This window comes from Eufriesea mexicana, unplaced genomic scaffold (assembly GCF_001483705.2).
Source record: "Eufriesea mexicana isolate 0111107269 unplaced genomic scaffold, ASM148370v2 scaffold143, whole genome shotgun sequence".
NCBI lineage: Eukaryota > Metazoa > Arthropoda > Insecta > Hymenoptera > Apidae > Eufriesea > Eufriesea mexicana.
In genome coordinates this window covers 252,895-274,242 of record NW_016908322.1, presented here as the reverse complement: position 1 = coordinate 274,242, position 21,348 = coordinate 252,895, and the positions used below count along the sequence as shown (strand labels likewise).

At 48.9% G+C, this 21,348-nt stretch overlaps 1 protein-coding gene across 1 annotated transcript in view; it reads left to right on the top strand.

Annotated features, from left to right (window-relative positions):
• Positions 1-21,348, top strand: part of nudC (nuclear distribution C, dynein complex regulator) — a 98,111-nt gene that overhangs the window by 16,786 nt on the left and 59,977 nt on the right. The gene's annotated exons all lie outside the window — the stretch shown is intronic.

Below are 21,348 nucleotides of genomic sequence, written 5' to 3'. Positions count from 1 at the left end.
CGCTCTTCCTCTTCTCCTCCCTTCCCTTCTCGCGCTCCTCTCGGAGGCTGAGTCGAGTCGTGAGCACGAATTCACAGACGAAAGGCTAGGCGATCGCCGTGGTGAACCATGAAGGACTCGGATTTCGTGATTCGCGGTTCGTTCCTTAACGTTGGTCGCGGTAGTACCGCACGCCGTGTCGTGATCGTCTCTCTCGCACGCGTGCGACTAGAGCCGCCGCCACATCTGGCCTTTGGACTGGCTGCCAGCAGTCGGCCAGATCGGTTTTATACCTTCGTATCTCCCACCCTGGGGAGACGAGCGAGCGCGCTCACGGCACGTCGATCCTGCACGCGGCCAGCTCTCCGCGGCGCACCACGGCCGAGAGGATCGATCTTTTTTTCTTCCTCCCCGGACACGTACGTGTATACGCGTTTACCAGGAACACGCATACAGCCACGCAACAGGCCGTGGTGGCGGGTCTAGGCGCAAGGACGAACCAGGGAATAAGGAAAGGGACCGACGAGAGCTGAGCCGCGCGCGAACCCTATCCGGACCCCGGTCTGGTCCCCTGGCCCTGTCCTCTGCGCGGATAAAAGCGCGTCGAAGCCACGATCGCGGCTTATCTCCATCATTTTTCTCGCCTTCACCGTGTTGCCCGAGTTAAGGAAACAGGGAGTTCTTCGATTGAATTTACTCCTCGGTTGAGCTTGCTTCGCGAGTCTCGTTTAAACGTACAAGCGTCGGTGAATTACTTCCCGTTGCTTGTTCTCGACGGAGAAGGTGATGTTTACGAGATTCCTCACGCGTTCAGATAACGGACGTTTCAGGCGAACAAAACTCGATACGCTTTCTGCCTCTCGCTGAGTTTAATACGCTCACGGTCGATGATTCCTCTTATCCGTCAGAGTTATCTGGAATTTCGACTCGAGCGTGGTTTTCCCGCGATTTTTCTCTCTATCTTTGGATCACCTAGCGCGTAGAGTTCGAACGATGCTAATCTAGCCTCGCTACGTGGGTATCGGAATGACACCGTGGCGCAGATCCTCCTGCTCGCAAACCTGTTCCATGTTTTCGTGCAGGTATGCGTAGGTACGTCAGTAGGAGGGTCTCGATCCTTTTCTGTCCTTTTAATCTTGCTCGCGAATGTTTTATTGATGAACGAGCCGCAGGGTGGTAGCTGAACGCGTCAGGCTTCTTCGAGAACCCTGCTCCTTTCTTGTTTACCCTCGAACCGCAGGAGACCCTGAAGGATGTTCAAAACGCGCGCTTCCAGGCGAGGCTTTCCGATGAAATATTAACAAAGAGAACCCGTTCGGTGTAATCCCTTGGGTTCTGCCAACTTTGTACATCGGAATTTCCATTTGTTGCAGCGACTTCGTGCACGATGGACATATATCGTCGCGAACGCGTTAAGTGTTCGCGAGGTTGCAAATTATGGGGGGAAGTGTAGGTTCCCCTTAGACGAGCTTTGAATTCTTTGCTACGTTTAATCTGTAGTAATCTGCTGGAATACTTTGGAGGATTCGCAGGTTTTCGTAGCGAATAACGCGTCTACGTTGGAGCATTACTGTCAAATTAAATCGTGCCTTTCGTGGCAAAACTAAAAAGAGTGGAAAGAAAGAGAACGTCGAGCCCGAAGCAGCATAGCATCGCGAAGACTTAAAGTTCAGTAACTCTGCCGACAATATCATCTAGAACCGTTATTCAATCTAAACGTCATCCACGGTAGATCTACGCGGATTCTTTCCCATGGACTGAACCGGCAGTTACTTTTCTTAAATCCTGCTCGAGTTCCATCGAGATTCCTAATTGGTCTCGAACGCACCCTCTCTAACCATGTTAGCAAAAACGGAGCGCATTTATTGCCGTCGGTCGCCGAGCATAATCCACGTTTCATAATACACGTACACGCTGTTCGCGTGGGAGGCAGATTCCCAGGCAGGTAATCCCGGCAGGTAAACGTATCGCGATAACGTCCCATTAGAACAGGAATCACGACTTAGAATCCGGGTCACACTGGAAGAGAAGTAGCTGCTGATCGCGTGCCAGTGCTCGGTGCACGGGGCCCGTACTCCACGTCTCAATACGACGTCTGCGTCGTCGAGACGCTTCATCCAGCGTCTACCTTCTCGGAAGGTGTAGGAATCATCGTGCTGGAATGCCGCGGACTGTTCGACAGCCGACTATGCACCTGTTAGAAAAACCGTCGAATCGAAACGCGGCGTGGTGCCCATCGAAACGCTTCGTCATCCTGACTGCCCAACTCTCAAGATCGGGACCAGAACCTGAAGATCGCCTCGAATTGGTCAGCTAGCTTCGCGTAACATCGCGTAAACCGACGATCGCGTACTTGGTGTGAGAGATTCATCTTTAACCACCGTTCGATCCGAGCGAGACCTCGAATCGGTTGAATAGCTTCTTGGAAACGTTTTGACGCGTCTCGAGCATCTACGAACCGGAGGCTTAGTCACTTGCAATTCGCGACGAGGACATCGCGGCGCGTTTAACCGTGGCGCGGGAATTAGATCGTTGCTCGGGTCTCCTCGCGATTACATATTCCGCTCAGGATCTGGCCAGGAGTTTGGTTCGCTCTATTTCTGGCAAGGACTGACGTAGCTCTTCCGTCCAGCCGCTTCCTTTTCAGCCACTTTACGATCTAACGAGGCCGCGATTCAGCGAAACGACGGCGAGCAGAGATGGACTACTACTCGCACATCTACTCGTCCAAGGCGAGTAGCGTTACGTGTCGCGCGAGTATCGCGACCGATCCGACCGATCACGGACGTGTCCCGTTGGCAAAAATTTCGTCTGGATGCAAAGCCATGGGCGCGTGCCTTCTGACTCGCATTGCGTCGATTCCCTTCCATCTCGATTCCGCGGCTGACCTTCCATCCGCGACGCAAGAGCACGCCAGACCGGCGAATTGTGCGCGGATTTTTCATAATAAAGAGAAAGGCATCGACGAGGCGAGGTATATATTATTGAGTAATCGCAAGGCTGCGTGCACGCTCGCGGATCGCGGGCACAAAGATAATTGGTTAATCGGTAAACGAGCCGTTACTTAATCGGACGCGGCCCGAGGAAAGGCGTCGCTGATTCTCCTGTTATAGGGATTCTTCGATTCCTTTCCGCGCTTTGTCAGCAAGGAGAAATTGTGGAAAATTTTCCTGCTTTGTTCGACTCGCGTGCACGCAGTCAGCCCTGATACCATACACAAACGCGTGCGTGTGTACCAGGAAAGGTAGGTTGTTTTCGCGATCTTCGCTTCCCGTGTGATCTTTCCGATAAATATTCCATGGCGTGAAGCAAACCTGGAAAAACTTCACTGCAAAATATAATATCGTAAACGCGAGTCATCGTCGAATGTGTCTCAGCCGATTCCCACCGATTCCGCTCCATCTTTCTTCCCCTGAGCGCGCCGTAAATCCATATTGTGTCAAGCGAGGTGTAATTCCCGCTTGTCAACAGCGCGAGAACGCGAGCACGCGAAAGGTAATTAAACTTATCAGTCTCGTTTCGCAATTTATGATTAATCGCCGCGATCGAACGTAGAGATCTCGTTATCGCGCTGCGTCTAGTGGAACCGGTGCATCGTCCTTTACGATCTTCCATTAAACACGCTAGAGGTATAGAACATGTACATACGTATAGGTCTCTAAATCGATCTTCTTATACCGTAATTATTTCGATGGTTTTATCGACCCACGGTGTGATCGGAGTGTCATTAAACACCTCGCGTTACGGTGATGAGCGACGATCCTCCGGCACCGTGACGAAGATTGATGACCGGTCAGGTGTCAAAGAGTCACCGGTCTCAGCAAAGAGACTCAATACGATCTTTCAATTAGCATTTGAAACGGGAGCCGTACGTAATTCCTCGGAAACCCCTTAAAACCGTATCGAGCGACGCAGCGAGTCATCGATGACTAAGCCGCCATAATGATCGCATGCAAGCGGATCGTTTCCGTTGTTCCTCGAGCAAAGTGTGGATCGATAAAGCGTCCAAGGGTGACGGTGCGTTGTCAAACGTGTCGGAAGCTAATTCGTCTCTCGGTGACTCTCTTACCTGCTCGCGATTTTGTCTTCCATTCTATTCGGCTCCTTTTGGCAAAGCAAGGCCAAAGCTTTCGACAGCTTCCTGATCCACGTTGGCGCGTGTGCGTGCGGAATTCGAACGTTCGCCGACTCCGTGTATCGATCATTTCCGATCGCGAGCAAGGTCGAAAGGGATTGGCTGCCGCCGATCTTCCTCTCCGTGTCTCTTCGCCGTTTTCCATCCCTGTCTCACCATCGTCGTCCCTGTCTCCGACTTCCTACCAGGCGGTCCTTTCAGAAATTGATTGCACGCGTTTTATAGCCGTGCATGGACAACCGAGTGGTCTGTGACGTTCTCTCGAACGTCACTTCGGCGAGTAAAACGACCACGGTGTTTCGGCGTTAGCCCTTGAGTCGATTTACGCACGATACGATCCAGGAAGCAGATTAGAGGTGGCATCGTAAACAGTCGGACCTCTGCTGGTCATGCGAAGGGTCCGTGGAGAATGTTCGTGATCTCTGGCGTGATAGCGTGATCGAAGGTCTTAGAAGAACCTTCGGATCGACTACCGTTACCAGTGAAATCCGTTATTATCGAAGTCCGTTATATACCCACGTCTCAAGGAAAAATTGGCAAGCAGTTAACGAAGGGACGAGATATTCCACGTTCGTCGAGATAAATCCTCGGTTGACACGAAGCAACGTCTCGGAGAGTTATTTAAATAGAGAAGAAAGGAAGTCGGTAATTGGCTGAGCATCTTTTAAGGAATGCTGTAAATGCTCGTCTAAAACGGTGTATTACAGAATTAGAAGCATTAGCTACAATGGCAGGATGTTTAGCGTGCATCAGCCACGGTGTCCTCGGAATATTTTCCACGCTGTTCAACGACAGCCATCCGCAATGTCCAGTGTCCGCTGAGACCGGCTATCTCGATAGATTCGCGCGCTATTAGCATGGGATTATTCTTCGTCGCGTGCAAATTTAACTCTGCTCTCGAGCACGAAGTTATCTGCGAATCGTGATCAAAGCTAACTTCGTTTCTTCCCTCGTTATTGTAAAAATTTTCATTTTCTCATGGAAGAACTCTGAGTTGCTTCTTCCTTATAGCGAAAGCGTCTTCGAGTGCAAAGAAATAATATTTATAGAGTCGTAAATATTCATCTCTGTCCCCGTGCGAAAATCGGGGATAACCGATTTCTCGCTCGTTCCTCGAAAATTTCCGTGAAACGTTACATTGGAATTTTTCAGAGCAGCGATATCTAATAAAATACCACTCACGAGGAAAACGAACGTACCACTCGAACAATTCGACTTTCCTGTATTTTTTAATTTCCTTTTTATTCGTTCCGGCGAACGAAAGAAGCCAACCGTGGAAAAACAAAGGCGAACAAGCAGCGCGATTCTTTTTACGCGTCGAAATCGCTTCCTCGTTGAAAACGCGAGGTTTACGAGCACCTGGGTGCAATCTCGAGCATCATCGGTACGATTCCTTCTCGTGGAATCGTTTCAAGCTGAAGGTAGCACTGTTACGTTCGGTTATACGTGTCAGGAGACCACTTGTTTGAGCATTCTCGCAACGATAAAGCCATTATATGGCGAACTTTCCCCATCGTCACGGCGAAGACAGCCGAGTGACGAAACGGAGCTGGGTGGGTCTGCGAGAGGAGCAAGGTGTGAAACCGTGATATTTCGACGCTTGTCGATCGGTATTCCCGCGGACAGGCATGCGATGGAGAAGGAAGTCGATCGGCTTTGAGAACGAAACTGGTCCGGGAAGGTATGGTCTTGTAACTCGCTCATGGTATCGAGGGCAACCGCGCGATCGAAACGGTTATTCTCGCGCGGTCGACGCGGATATCCGCATGCCTCTGGATCTAGACGAATATTCAAATCGACGATCGGAGCAGCCGTGCCTCTGGTTCTCCGCGAAACCTTACGCAGGAGCTACGTCAGTGGGCACCTGTAGCTCCTGGAACGATTCCGCTGCCTAATCGCCCGGTAGACCTAGCCTTCTTCAACGCCTTTGTGCACCTCGATGGCCCACACTGCGCTATCTTTGTCAGCGATTAGCTCACTTTTTCTCATCTTTCAGTTCGACTCGCCGGAGTACAGATCCTGTTTTTAATTCTGGCTATGAGATAGTTAAAGAAATGATTACCATTCGTAATTAACGTTTCTGCGAAAAGGCTCATTAGTCAAAGTAACGAACCGAGTTTTAGTTGGGGAATAAAAGGATCTCCATTTGTCATAATCGACGGAATATTAAATATCGGATTCAAATTTAAATTTAAATCTTCACAGGTGAGAGATGCTGAGAGATTTGTCTGTGAAATACTTTCAAATTTCCCGCGGTTTCCACGGTATCTTACACGCGAGACGCGAGAATAGACCGCCAAAGATAGCGTTATCCAAAGATAGTACAATGGCACCTTGAGTTCTAATATTAGCCTAGTCACCCCGTAGGCGGACGTACAGATCCCCGATGGAGGCTAATACAGGTTCGTGAATGGGTCCGCGGCAAGAGAAGCGGACCCTGTCTACGAACCCGGACACGATCGCTCGTTGCTCGTGCATTACGCTATTACGCCAATGCCGATTCCGCCGATCGTTTATCCGGTCGACCCAGAACGGCGTATCCGTGCCCGTGAACCATTCCACGTTCACTGGATGCGACTGGCCAGCGCGGCGAATTTATTTTCGCAGTCCGTTCCCCGGTCCGTCGAACCGGATCGGTAAAGACACAAATAAATTTCCTCGCGCAACGATCTTAAACTCCATTATCATTCGAATTAATAAGCGAGCATAACCGAGGTACCACGGGTCGAATATTCTAATGGGATTAAAAGTCTCGATCGATCGTAAAGATCCTCAACGGCGACCGATCGAGATGTTCGCGCGATATTCTCGACGGGAATCCAGGATCGTTGGACCGGTTCGTTTTACCAGGTGAAATGCCCGGTACGTAGCTCGAGGTAATTAATCGAGGATACGCTGATCGACCCACGACGCGCTAGAGAGCGTGCAACCGGATGAAAGTGATTCGCGCCGATTTCATTTACAAATTCACGCTGGACACGTCAGTGGCCGGCAATCGTTACGCGGTTAAGTCAGTGCTTCGTGGTCGAGTGGACTGCTGCTTTGACGCGGGACACAGCATCCCCGCGGAGCGGCGAGATAATCAGATCGGCGCTCAGTCATGAAGGGACTCGATCGCTTGTTTTCGCACGATCCACGCTTTTTATCGTTCCTCCTATCGACGTCGTGTAATTTTCTCGCCACGCCAGCCGACAATCTCATCCGGTCCATTAATCAAACCCGTTTAGCCGTTTTATTTCTCTCGTCGTGCTTTTCTCTCTTTGTACTCCGACCGGTCTGAGAGGGTTCTGCTTCCGTTCCGAGCGTGTTCTATCTCGCTCGCTAGGAAGACACGCGCGAATCCGCGTGAGACGACACGCGTTGCAGCGGAAAATCCCGAAGAGGATGGGAGATGAATTCCGCTCGAGGAATTCCAGGGAACTGCCGGGGAAATCATGCATTCGAATGATTCTGTTTATCGATACGTAACGCCACGACTGATAGGTTGAGCAACGATGTCTTAAAAAAGATTGGACGCTTTTATTCCACGTGACACAGGCTCGATGTTCTTCTAGTTAATTTCCTCTAATTGCAGGCTAATTTCGCGCGTGGCTCTTTGCCCGTTCCGTTTTTATACCGCGTATTGTTCGTCCCGTAATAGGATTAAATCGAACGCGATAGCGATCTTCCGCGTTAACATGGCAGTTTCATAACGCGTTAAACATAATCACATTTCGTGAAACGTGCCTCGTGTTCCAGCTGTTTCTTCGATCGCTAGCTGAACCGATCTTACTGCCAGAAATTACGTAATTCATTGCCAGTCGAGTGGTCGGACCTAAGGCCAGGGACGGAGAAAACATTCGTCGTCCTCTTTTCCGCGACTTGTATCACGACTTGGACACGATTCGCGATTAAATCGATATTCCTTCGATTCCTCTCGGATTTTCCAAAAGTTTAGGCTAGGCGACTCAGACTCTCGATCGGAGTCGCGAAACGAGGCGTAGTCCTCGAGCGCAACGGAGGACCCGATTGTGCAAGCCGGTCAGAGGCATCTGAGACGTGTCGGGAAACACGTGGACGATCCGTAATCTTAGGCAAGCCGAAAAGAAAGTGGCCATCGGAAGGAGAGACGCCTTCGTAACGCCTGTGTACACGTGAGTTAACGTCGTCGCTAACTTTTCACGTGCTTCGTGGAAACGCGTTGCACAATCGTCCTCCCGCTGGCTCAAGTAGCGCCGATCATCCTCGTTACTCTCGCCTGCCATTCGATATCGAGCGTTGCAGCGACGTCGAAGCTCTGCCAGAGGTATCGTGCAAGCTGAACTAGAAGAGGACATTCGATAGGCAGACGGTGAGAATTGGAGCACGAAGCGTATTCGATACGAAATAAGGATCCATCTGTCCAAGTGTCGACCTGTCTTGTGTTCCAAGTATATCACGTTGAGCAGGATGTCATTTGGATTAGGTGGCGAGCACTGGATATTTGTCCGCTTTGCGAATACCTGTCAGTGACTCCAGCTGATGACGGTAAATCGTCGGGTGGAACTTGGATTACGAAAAATTTTTTGCTTCCTTCTGCCATGATTCACATAGTCTCGGACATGCGTGCTTGCTCGTTGCTCGTTTCGAGCACCTTCTTGCTTCTGCCACCTTACCATGGTAAATGATTTCCCGGTAAAACCAAGGATTTGCCAATTTTCGGGCCTTTGCGGTGTGTCCGCGTGTAATCGCCATGGTGATTATACAACTATTGTAACAGTTGCGCGCTAGTAGCTGGTAACATCGTTGCATACAATCGAGTAGATCTCAGCAGGCTTCTGGGGTTTCAATCGATACGAGGGAACGTTGAAAGGAAAAGTCAGTCAGTTTTGCGTATTAGCTCGCGACTTTTCACCATTGTTCCTGTCCAGCTTTCACCGTTGCGCCACATCGCTGCCGTTTTGCATTTGCCGTGTAACACGCTTCTTCTCGTAACCTGTTCACACTTTTGCGACGTCAGGCACGAGTGACTAATCGATACGTGTCACAGAAACCGAACTTTGCTCGCGGACTACGGAATCCTGGTATCACGGAATAGTCTCTCTGTCCCGCTCAGCCGATCGCTCTTCGAGCGTCTGGAGGAGATGGACGAGGACAAGAGAAACGCAAATTAGCCGAAGCACGGCCCTGGCGACTGGGCAAACATCGAAATTACTTTACAACTCGAACCGTTCCGCCGTGTAATCCCGGGAACGTAATAAGAGGGACGAGAAAAGTATTAATACGGAAACCGATTTCATTAGCCGACGTGACTCGTACGGCGAGAGGCCTGGTGGGCGTGTACCGATCGAATTCATCGGTTGCAGCGCGCGTCTTTCACAACGGATGTCGACGAGGTCTTTATAAATCCATATTAATTGTCAACGTTGTCTCACACCCCTCCCACCCCTATCCAATCGGCCGATATCCCTCGAGATATCGATTTCACGGGCGACCGGTCAATTACGGACGGGCAAATCCGCACAAAACCACCATAATAATTACAGCCACGTATATGGCGGAGGCGCAGAACACGTGTTACGACCCATATTCCTCGTGTATCGTAATTTCGCTGCTGCCTTATAAATTACGATCCCACTCGGTTGTAACTCATAGCCGACCTTCGGTAGCAAATTATAATTACGTCGTGGCGTAGCGATTCGTGACTAACGATCTTCGCCGATCTCGCGAACAGCGATCAATTAAACGCGGTGCGTAACGCAGGATCGACTGGGTAGGTCGTTCTTCCTTCTCGAGGGGTGTACACCCCGCGTATTGCGTATCCGAGATCCTGCCCCCCCCCCTCCCCTGGGTTCGGTGATGATGAACGAGCTGTGGGTGTGACCCATGGTGCACGTCCTCGAGATGGGACAAGAAAACGGTGATTCCATGGGGAAAAATCGCACATCGTACGTCTTAGCAGACGTTTCTTGGCCGTTCTCCAGTTCTCTGGTCGGTATCCTGGATCTTACGGGGGGAGGGATCGACGGATCGTCTGTTTTGGCAATGACGAACCCACGATTCCGCTTAATTGGCTGGTCCTTGACGTGTTATGCGATCGGTCGAGGGAAAAATGACTGTTACTGCTGCTTTGATCGAGATCACGAAGCCGAATATAGATCCCGGAAGTTGTTCTTTGTGTTAGTCAATGGCGGAGAGGTATTTTGTTTTTCGAGACTGGCCGTTCGAGTTAGGATCGGTCCCTCGTCGTATTTTCGGAGATGGATAACCGCGATTAAATTGAGGAAGGTTTCTCCGGGTTCGATTAATCTGTCGTCTTAGAAGGAGACTATATTGCAGAACAAATCATCGGGACCATTATCAGGCTTGTCAGATGGAACCTCGTGTTTCTTTGCCGAAGATACCTTTGGACGAGTTCAACGACGCGTGATACGCTACGTTTTAAGGCCATCAGATGCGTTTCTGAGATAATCTTAATGTTTCTCCATAAAAAGCATTCAAATCTACAAAGATAGGGTCTGGAAACACGCTCTAACCTGACAGTCGAACCTTCTAATCCCTATTAGCCATGTAACAAAAACAGATTTGTAAATATTCGACGATTACCATATTACATCCGTGTCTTGTAAATGAGTGGACATTTGTTTCTACCAGTTCGAGAAAATTAGACTCGAATTCATCTCCGATGATGCTTCCTAGCTACTTCGGCGAACGCGAGGTATAGCCTTAGGTGGTACCGTCCTTAATATTCATAAGACCATACCGTTGGCTCGAAAAGAATTGCCTCGTCACGGGTTAAGGAATGCCCGACAAGTTCATTCAAGGCACTCGTGTCAGTCAGCGAGTACACTGGATTTTCACAGAGAAGCCCGCATCGTCTTTTAGCCGGCTATGACGAAAGCTACCTCGAGATAGAACGAATCTGTCCGGACCTATCTATCCGGTTCCTGGTTCGAAATTTACGACATTCGGTACCGTTACCTCGCGTTCAGGTCCCGGGCCAGGCACGGAAGGACTATACTGCTCGAGCGTAACATCGTAACTCCGACATTTGCATCTTTTTTCAACCCGGCGTCTGACATAACCTGGCAGGAATGTCGTCCTGCAGCCACCGATTCTAAACGCAACGGGCAGCGTCGCGAATTATGGAAAGGATGGGTTCTCTCGCGTGCTAAAACGGACAGATCACGGATTTCACGGAGTTCACGATCGGGGAACAGGACTTCCCCAAGGCGTAGCCAGGTATCATGTAACACGGTTCCTCATCCGGGATGCGGCTGAGACTCTACGCGTGCGCAATCGTCGAAATACGCTTCGTCAGACCACTGGTTGATCCTGACGGAAGCTTATTATATTCCAGCCGGTGTCGTTGCACCGTGTTATTACGCGGTGTTCCAGCATGAAATCGCCTCGTGTACCGCGCTATCGTTTTCCTTCCGCGTTCTGCGATCGCGGGAAATCGGGATGCGTGGTTCGCACGGGAATTTCGCACGGGCCCGTGTCCTTTATTGGACTGAACTAATTTTCGCGATTTATGTAACCCGCGCGATCTAGTTTACCCGGTGCATTGAATTTACACGGTCGAATGCCACGTACATCGTGGTAAAAAGTCATTTTATTTCGTTTATTATCATTATTTCGAGGAATTTTCGTCGGGTTGTTATTTCCAATGATCTCTTATATAATTTACGTGCCACCATGTATGCTTCGCGTCCGCGAAAGGTCAAGATTCCGTTTCTTTCATTTTTTCATCCACCGCTCATGTGACTGGTCGTGGCAGTTAATATTAAAAATGCAGCCTGAAATTACCGAGCCGCGCTGTGTTTCTACCTCAATAAAACTTTACGTTAATTTCAACAGAAATATTAACCGGAATCTTTATTTTTATCTCCGTCGTTATCGCGCGGGAATGAGAAAATACGCGCGACGGAGAAGAAATCGGCAACGAAACGGCGCAAAAACGCGAGGAAGAAAAAGAAAATGGGGAAAAAATTTAAATCGAGTATAATTGAAAACAAAATGGAGGGATTTCATTGGCCGAATAATCGGTGCGTAATAACACCTTGCCCGTCCAACCGAGACTAATTCGCGGACGCGAGGCACCGGTCGCATTACGCCGAGAAGAAAGAAAATCGAAATGACCGGAACGGCGTTCCAGCAGAGCGGAGATCTTCATCGATATTAATAAACCGGCAGTGTCCGCGAGCGGAATTCCAGCGGTTGAATAATCGGGGCCCCGGCGAGCGCAAAAATCGAGCGAGCACGGCGCATCGATCACCGCGACGCGACGCCGCGGCAACGGCGTCCCATCAGTGGCGCGCGCGTGCGTGTCGCGCGATAAAAACGCGCCTTCTCACGTGAGTCATCGCCGATCGACACTTTAGAGTGCGTGGCTGCACGTACGTGGGATGAAATGCCGATGCACCATGTACGGTACACCTTTGCCGAAGCTTCCCTTTGCGGCGCTGCGACCACGCGGCCGCCTTTATCTCTCGTTCTTAACGAACGGAATTAAAAAAGGAGAAACGCCACGGCTGAAAATAAATTGCTATCCACGGTGGCATAACGCGGTCAGCGGTCTAGCGAACCGCGATCGATTGCGCGCGGATCTCTAATTAGACGATCCCGATCATACGCGAAGGTTTTGCAAGCCTCCCTTTCTTCGACGATTCGGTTGTCTCGATGGGCACGTGTGCATGTACGTGTGTACATACGTGTGCGTTTCGTATCGCGTCCCGGGCTCTGTCTGCAGCGCTACCGATGGATTAATTGCAAGAGAGATCTTGATTGATTTCGAGGTTACGTTTCGGAGGCTCGGAGCGTAATTTGGCTAGACTATAGTCGAAAGTGAGTCGGTTGAGCAATGTACGCGCTTTTTGTTGTCTGGGGCCTGAATTTCAATCGGCTGTTGCTATCGAAGAATACCGCGGGGTGTATCTAGGATCTTTTCCAATTACCGATGTTTGGAGGAATCGGAGTTTCGCGAGTGCGTTAACTGGTCGCGCGACGAGTAGAATGGCTGGAAGAAATTCCTCTTCGCTGCCAGAGGAACTCGTGCTCGGTACCCGTCGAATGGAAAGAACCTTCGTGAGAAAACAATCGTGTCAATCTCTGCTCTCCTTCCATCGTCTGCCAAACATCCAGAGAGAAAGGGAGACACGATGTAATGGAGCCCGTGTTCGCGTTCTGTTAATTCCATACACGTCGCGTCGCCAGCGTAACAAGCCATCGCTCGCGAAATCCAAACGCTCCCGCGATTGTCGTTTAATCGTACACGCGTGTCTCGGACTCCTGGAACGCGCTATCCTGCTAGAATATCTTCATTCCGTGCCCCATTGTCGACTTCTTGGCAAAGGATTCGGTAATTTCTAAATATAAATCTGCATCCCGTGCGAAGAAATCCGATGGAACCGACGCCATGTCTTCGATCCATTAATCATCGCTTTATTTCATTCAGAACACAGGATACCTCAACTATCTCAAAAGAATTGTTATGATCTTCCTATACCGTGACCATCGCTGTATCAAAGGAACCTACGTGCATCTGAACGAGCATATTTTTCATAAATCCATTTAAAATACCAGCGAAGAACGGTACTCGTAGGTTTATCCAGAGATTTTCATTCCACTCGTATGATTGCATTATTCAAATCATCACGGCGGGCCAACAAACCCGCCATTTCGACTCAGACACGCGGCATCGACCAACTGTTTGTCTCGTGTCGCGATGTGAAAAATTTCGCCGACGTGTTTCGTCGTGGAGAAACAACAAACCTGCGAGCAATAACGTGCTCGGTGCGTTGGCCCGAGTTCTAAGCGGACTGCTTTTGAAAACGCCGGCTCTTTGGCGAGATTCGCTCGCGGGTTCTTTGACCCCTGGTCGTGGAGTCGCGGCTCGTCTCGCGAATACTTATTTCTTATTCCATGCTCGTATAATCCGCCGAAAACGCGGCTTGTACAGTGCGAGAACCTGCTATTCAGCGCGGCGAGGCGAGGCAGCGTTTTATACGACGCGCGTGAAACGAGTCGCGCATAGAGGAGTCTCTCCTCGCAGCACTGCTCCTCTCGTTGCTGGTAAGACCGTTTTTCTGCTCTGTTAAGCGTGTACTTTGGCGACAGGCTGGTTTCGCGAAACGCGTTCTTGGTTTCTGGCTGTCAAGTGGTCGCGGTGCCTAGGTCTCGTTGTTTTCGGTTAATTCGACGTCTCGGTTTGCCGAACTTAACGAAACCTGGTACTATAAATCGTATAAATTACACGGATGGCGATGACATAAAAATCTCAGAGATTTCACCTCCACTTTGTAAATTCCCGAGCGGTAAATAGTTCATTTCCGAGCAATAAATAGACCCCCAAGGCGCGGTCAGTTCCGGCAAAATTGTGTGAGAAAATCCGCGATCGCGAGACTTCTCTTATCCGAGGTGGCGTTCTAAACGAGGCCGACGTTTCCTTTCGACCGGTCGATCGCAGTCGAACGATCCCTCGACGACCTTCGCCGTTCGCGACGGAAACCGCGAAATCTACGACCTTGCTCGCAGCGAAAAGAATGGTTGGTCTCTTACCCTTTCATCCCAGCCGCCTCCTGGAGATACGCATCAACGCCGTGCGACAGCGACACGGGTAATCCTGTCACGAGCTGGATATATACGGTTGCGAGATGCCCGATTTCCGGAATACGGACAATCCATTTCCGCGTGTTTAATTCCCATTCGAGCAACTTTACGCGCCTTCAACACCACGCTAATCCCCCCAACACGCGGCTACTTTTATTATGGCTGTTTTATGGGGTCGGCCTGAGTGCCTGGATCCTGCCAAGGCTGGTGATCAACGTCACCCGTTTGCTTTCCTTATGGCGCGCGCACCGTCAGTCGACGAAGTGCCTCGTGAAAGGAATCCGGGCTCTTCGTAAATTTGCTACCGAATATAATTGCTGGCTACCCGAATAGCTTCATTTCTCAGTACCACCACCGCCTTGAAAGGCTTTCGAAGCTTAATAAGTCGGACGTTTAATTCCCTCCGAACGACGCGCGGTTATTGTCTCCGAGAAAAATCGTTTTGATTTAGCACAGTGAGTGACACAGCTGATCAGAGGCAATTAGCCGTTGGCGAGAAAATGGGTCCCCGCGTTTGATTAAGTAGCTAAAAAATATAGCAGAATGCCACCTTGAGCTGCTAATTACGTTCGCGTTATTATCGCTGTGGCTGTAAGGAAAATACAGTACAGTCTCGAAAAGCTTTAACTTGCTCGTTAAATGCATCCTGGTGCATACGAATCTTGCATGTAAACAGCAGGTGAATAAATAAAATTTCATTTCTTCGAGAAAATTATGCAATTAACCGAATGCTAATGAGAAGAATCACCATTCGGAATTTTAAACGAAATTGCATTATAGTATTTCTCCTTGAAACCTATGAAATCTCCGATCTCGAACTGTCTGCGGGTGAAGGAAGAACTTGATCGTGACAGAAACACGTCTGTCAGCGCCTGGAATAATTAAATTAAAACGATCCCCGTCCGAGACGCTACCCAGTGTCTCGATCAGGCACTTCCCCCCTGTAAGCCATCGAGATAACTCCCCGAAGCAGACAGGATATTTCATCGCCTTGTTCGTGACACGAGGCATTATCTAACCCGAAGCGATCTCGGCTTCTTTTCGCGTCGGTGTAATTTCTCCAGCCCATCGACAAGGTCGGCTCTGCTGTTATCCCTTTCGTTTCACCTGTAACCCTGAACCCCCACCAGGGCGTCGCGTATCCCGGAGCTGCAGCTTCGCGAACGTGCCTCCTCTTTGTGCTTTTTCACAACAACCCCGGGCAACGGCCACCGTCTGGTAAGCGGAAAAATGTCTAATTGCTACGCGGGTACATGCGACCTGTGTCTCCCTTTCTCTCTTTCTCTCTCGTTTCCGATCGTGACCGCCTCCCTGGTCCGCGCAGAAGGAAACGGAGATAGCTATAACGAATTTATATGCACGCCGCGTTTATATACGGACATACGAGCAAACCTGTCCGGAGGGACGATAAGCCACGCATGCGTTGTGTGTGGTTTTCCTTTTTCCTTTTTTCCTTTTTACTTCTTCCTTTCCTTTTGCACCGTCCACTCACCCTCGTTCATCCGGCCGGATATTCGATTCGCAAGGTTAGTCGCACCGCGGCGAGCCAGCCCCGAATGGGATGCTGAAATATCGTTCACGTGGTGTCCTACAATTAATTACAAAATTTGCACGACGCCATCGCCGCTGGCTTCTTCCGCCGGTTTTATGTGTCCTCTGTGTGTGGGAGTTTTATGGCACGACAGATTTAATTTACGAAATGACGGTTGCGAAGAGGCGAGGCTCTTGGCTGCACAGTCAGTGTCGTTTAATTCCGCTTGATACGAGAATACGAGAAATTCGATGTTTCCAGTATCAGTCTTTTATTTCTTGCTTTGAAAAGACGGGAGTCTTGGCTGATCGAGGTTGTCAGAGCCGTTTAACCCTTTGTGTTCGCGTGTCGAGTTGTTCTCGATTATTCAGAAATTTTATATCGCAGTAAATATGCCAGTGCGTGTTTTAATTTAACTTGACAGTGAAATAAACGACATTCTGTCGTTCTAGTAAAATTAATTTCGAACTTTCGAAGATTTATTTCCTCGCCTTATAATTTCCTTGTAAGCTACACGAGTGGGCTGTTATTATAAGGCCATTTCGTAATGTGGGGTATCAGTTATGCTCGGTAGGATGCATCGAAACAGAAACGTCACTTCGATCTAACCTTTACTCGCGTTTATCGAATTAAAATTACAGACCCCGATAGGACTGAAAATATAATCCCCGAGCGTGACTCGACGTTACGAGGCAAGGATTAATTCGGTTGGAAATACGGGGAATTCAAACTTTGGAGTGTCATCGGGTATCTTCCTTTCTCTTCGCCGTGAATAGGAAGAATCGTAATTCTTGTGGAATTTTGATCGTGACGATGCACGCGATATGCAAGTACGAAAGTTACGACGTGAGTCACTAGCACTTCGGGAAACCTGTCCCCGAGAAGATTCGCGATCCTGTTGTATTTCTCAGCGCAGGAAACGGAACTTCTCCGTAATTCGCAGCCGATAAACAGACGTCAACGAGGACTCGACGTAAGAGGACTTCTCTGAAGAAGAGCACGCGGTTATTCCGTGACACGAAGTGTTAGGTGATCGAAAAATGGCGGCAAGAACAACGGCTCAATTAACGAGCAGAATAGCCGAAAGCCATTAACGCCGGGGCAAAAATGGCTGGTGAAAAATGGCAAGGTCGGTGCATCCGTGTAATAAAACGCGCGGCTGCTGCCTTCGAGGCTCGATCAGCAGCCGTTCTCTTTCTCGTCTGATGTATTATGTCCGATTACTTAAGCCGATCGCGCGAGCGTTTGAAATATCGTTCGTCCGATAAAAGGGCATTAAGAAAAACCGGGGGGAAAAGGGGGAAATAAAATGACAGAGCAGCGATCACCGACGCTCGGATGCACTCGCATTCTTTTCTGTCCGTGGCCACGAGTTAATCGCTCACCTCCGGATGAAGTCGTTTTTTCCGTCGCGCGTCGACGAATTACATTTTCATTTATTCCGCGATGCGTCACGCGGCACGAGACGACAGCCACCGGCACGATGCAGTCCCGACGTCCGCGCGTGCACGCACGCTCGTTCCGCGCCGATTTATTATCTCGCCAGGAGTACCGGTTACTCACCGCCGCGACCCGGAACTCCACGTTATAATTATTCGCGTTATTGTATTATCTGCGAAGACACGAGGAACACGTCTCGTCGCCTGTTCCCCTTATCGCCGAAGATAAGAGAGCCGAGGGTGATCCGCGTTGGGCACAAATCACGTTTATCACGGCGCGAGGACGTCGTCGACCGGGGTAATCAAAGGCTGCTGATGAGGAACACTCGGGTACACCGACTACTGGTTGCAACTTTTAACCCTTTGCACTCGAGGATCTTTTGGCCAGAGAAGAGTAGAAAAACAAAGATTCTCTACTAGAAAACTGGCGATACTTTTTTGAGCAGTAAATAAAGAATTGTATAATGAAATTGCAGAATTATTTGATTTCGATACTTTGCACACTGTTACGTTACATTAAATTTGATATATTGATTAATATCGATCTTCCAAATTTTATGAAATGGTGACTGAAGCTCACTTCTAGAGTGCAAAGGGTTAATTAACACTAGATTTACGGAAACCGTCAATTTGACGGAAGGGTTGCTCCAATTATACGATGGTAACAGATTCAGTTAACTTATATTACAACTCCTAATATAATATATAATTGTTTTTAAATTAATCTAATCGTTGAAAGAAAGGCACGTGGTTTCCTTTATCTGTCAATTTGACAGGTGTCCTTAGAAATAGGTATACAGATAGAGTCCGTAAACCTAGTGTTAATATGTGAAATTTAGGATAATCTAACGGTGTTCGAGGTATCGAAATTAAATAATTCTACGTGTTAATTATTATGCGATGTCTTATTTACTGCTGAAAGAAATATCCTCAGCTTCATAGTAGAAAATCTTTGAACTACTTTTCTTCTTTAAGCTAAAAGATCGTCGAGTGCAGAGGGTTAATCCCTTCCCGTGTCATTTAGCTCGACGAAATCCGGGCTCAAACGGTAGGTGTCAAGATACGATACTGATGCTCGAAAATAGTCCTAACACGAGTCGAAATGTAAAGACGCGTGATATAGTCATTTTTACGCGATACTGCTATTGTGGAGCTAAACTCTAATCCTTTTTCCTTTTATAAATATTACAAATATATTATATTTTATAATAGACGACAGTTTCGAAACTACATTTTGGAGAGTTCTAATCTCTGGCTCCATCTTGCTAGACGCTTCTAGCGCCATCTGGCATTCTTTTGGCTATTCGAATAAAGCCTAACGGTGCAAAGAAAGCACGTATAGCTATTCTGATTCTGAGACATTATCCCAGTAATACACAACCCATGCACTGTATTAAATAACACGATATTTAAAAAAATATTTTGTTCACGAGTCTGACTCGTGATATTCATGTTTGGACCAAAATCTCCATCACGTGTCAGACTCGTCATTGCACGGAAAGTGGTTGATCTCTGTTGGAATGCTAAAGGCATAAGTCGAGATATCTTACATATAACGTCGATGTTAAATTGTTTTTGATTATTACATACTAATGTATGATTGCGTACGTGTCGGTCGTCAGCCAAATTCCTTTGTTCAAACGAGTCGGTCTCTAAGCAATCGTTGTACAGCACACACCGATCGAGTTACCAGTTATTAAAGCGTTGCCTTTCTATAATTAGTGTTCCTTTCTTTTTAACTCCACTGCCATACCAAATTTCATCAATCTCAAAGTTCGTCTCTGGGCGAATTCGAGATAGCCCGCGTTACCTTCGCGCACTGCCCTTTCCTCCCGTGTTTTCCCGGTAATTTTTCTCGTCTGCAAATTCGGAGTCGCGGTAATTCGCGCAATTGGAGTGATCGGGGCAATTCGAGGGAATCGCGCGAGCGTGTAGATGGAGCAGACGATTAAGCAAAGATAGATGACGGACAGATTGCGCGGAGCTTTTAAGTAGCATTCCCCTCACGTTGCACTCCATCATCTATATGAAGATATTACGATGTCAATCAGCCTGCTTCCTGACTCAAAATGGGCTACTTAAGAGTCCTGTCCGCGGACCCGAGCGGAATATTAACGGAGCAGACTACATCCGCGAGAGAGGCTCGCAGGATTCGACTGGCTAATGCCGATATCGCCGTCTGTCTCTGCATCGTACAAGGAAATGGCCGATAGCTTTCCAGCAGCTCGGTTACGCAACGGCAATTCACGGGCGTCATTCGCGTTTTTATTCCGGAAATCGGACTTGGTATTTTTTACTTTAACCGTGGTTATGCAAAGGATTCGTACTGGGCGGAAGTGACACTGTCGGAAGGAGGGAAGCAGGAGAGGAGCGTGGACGGAAGCGAGGGTTAAACGAGGTCATCGATACGATGTCGCGAGTGAAATTCCATCACAGCTGGGGATTTACGTACGACCCGAACTAGGAAGCGTAGTAACGAGGCAAGGTTGCGAGGAGATGTAGTTAGATAACTGTAACGAATGCCGCGCGCCTCGCCTAGGAATATTTATTATTCGCTTGGCGAGGAATAGCCGCACGGAGAAAGGTTAATTTGTTTCATAATGCCGGATCGATCGGTTCCATCGATAATGCTTAATACGACTGCCCTCGATTGTCTCGCGCCAGCGTGATATATCGTTTCGCCGACTGAGGTATTAAACGAGGCTTTTTCCCTTTTACGAACCACGTCGAAATCCGTGCTCGATACCGGTAGCGTAGGGTTTTGGTAATTAACGACTCGATACTCTGCTTAAACTTTAAATAGCACTCGAGGAACGGTTTCGGAGAAGTCGGTGTAAAATAAAAGTCACCCTGTTGACACAAGGTTGCTTCGAAGTATCGTACAGTCCCGATTTCATCTCGTGTACGTGGATCAACCTTGAATGAAGAGAGTCGAAAAGCTTCTAGCAATTGCTCTTTATGTCTGTTTATTACCACGGTTTCGGTGTTATTTCGAGCGAGAAAAATTCGCGGACACCCTGTACACCGTAAATCCTCTCGTTCCTTTTCCATTTATCAGCCATGTGAGAGAGTCACCGCGCGAAACGACGTCCTAAACTGCTAGTAGTAAGATCGCGGCGACCTTCTCGGCTGATTTCGTGGCCGTGAGAGAAAACGTCACCGGCGCGGGGCGCACACGTCAGCGCACGAAACGCAGGTGAATATGTAATCGCGCAAACAGGTGCAACGCGTGTCATTCGGTGTTATCATATCTGTCCCGGCATTCAGGCTTCCCCGTCGATCGTCGCTAAAAACCAGTTGCAATCAAGACTTCTACCGCCAATTAGCCTCCGTCCCCTTGCCCCCGTGCACGTGGCCGCCCGATTCATTTATCCCTCGCGTAAAAACACGCGCAGATCGATGACACTTTCGATAGCAACTGGCCGCGTACACGAACATGCGATTCGAGGCGAGTGGCAGCGGTTGGTAATTCTTCCCAGAAGCCGCTACCGATCGCTCCACGATGACCTCAGACACTCGAGCAACGGTGCTCCACTTCGTTCGCCGATGGACTACATCCGCGTGGTAATCGCGCAACGTGTCGGTAACGTGAATCCGTTTAAAGTCGAAGATAAAAAAAGAACGAAATTGATAACTCGATTACGTAACGACCGACTTAGTAGCCCATTACGCGAAACCGGTAATTCTCCCCGAGA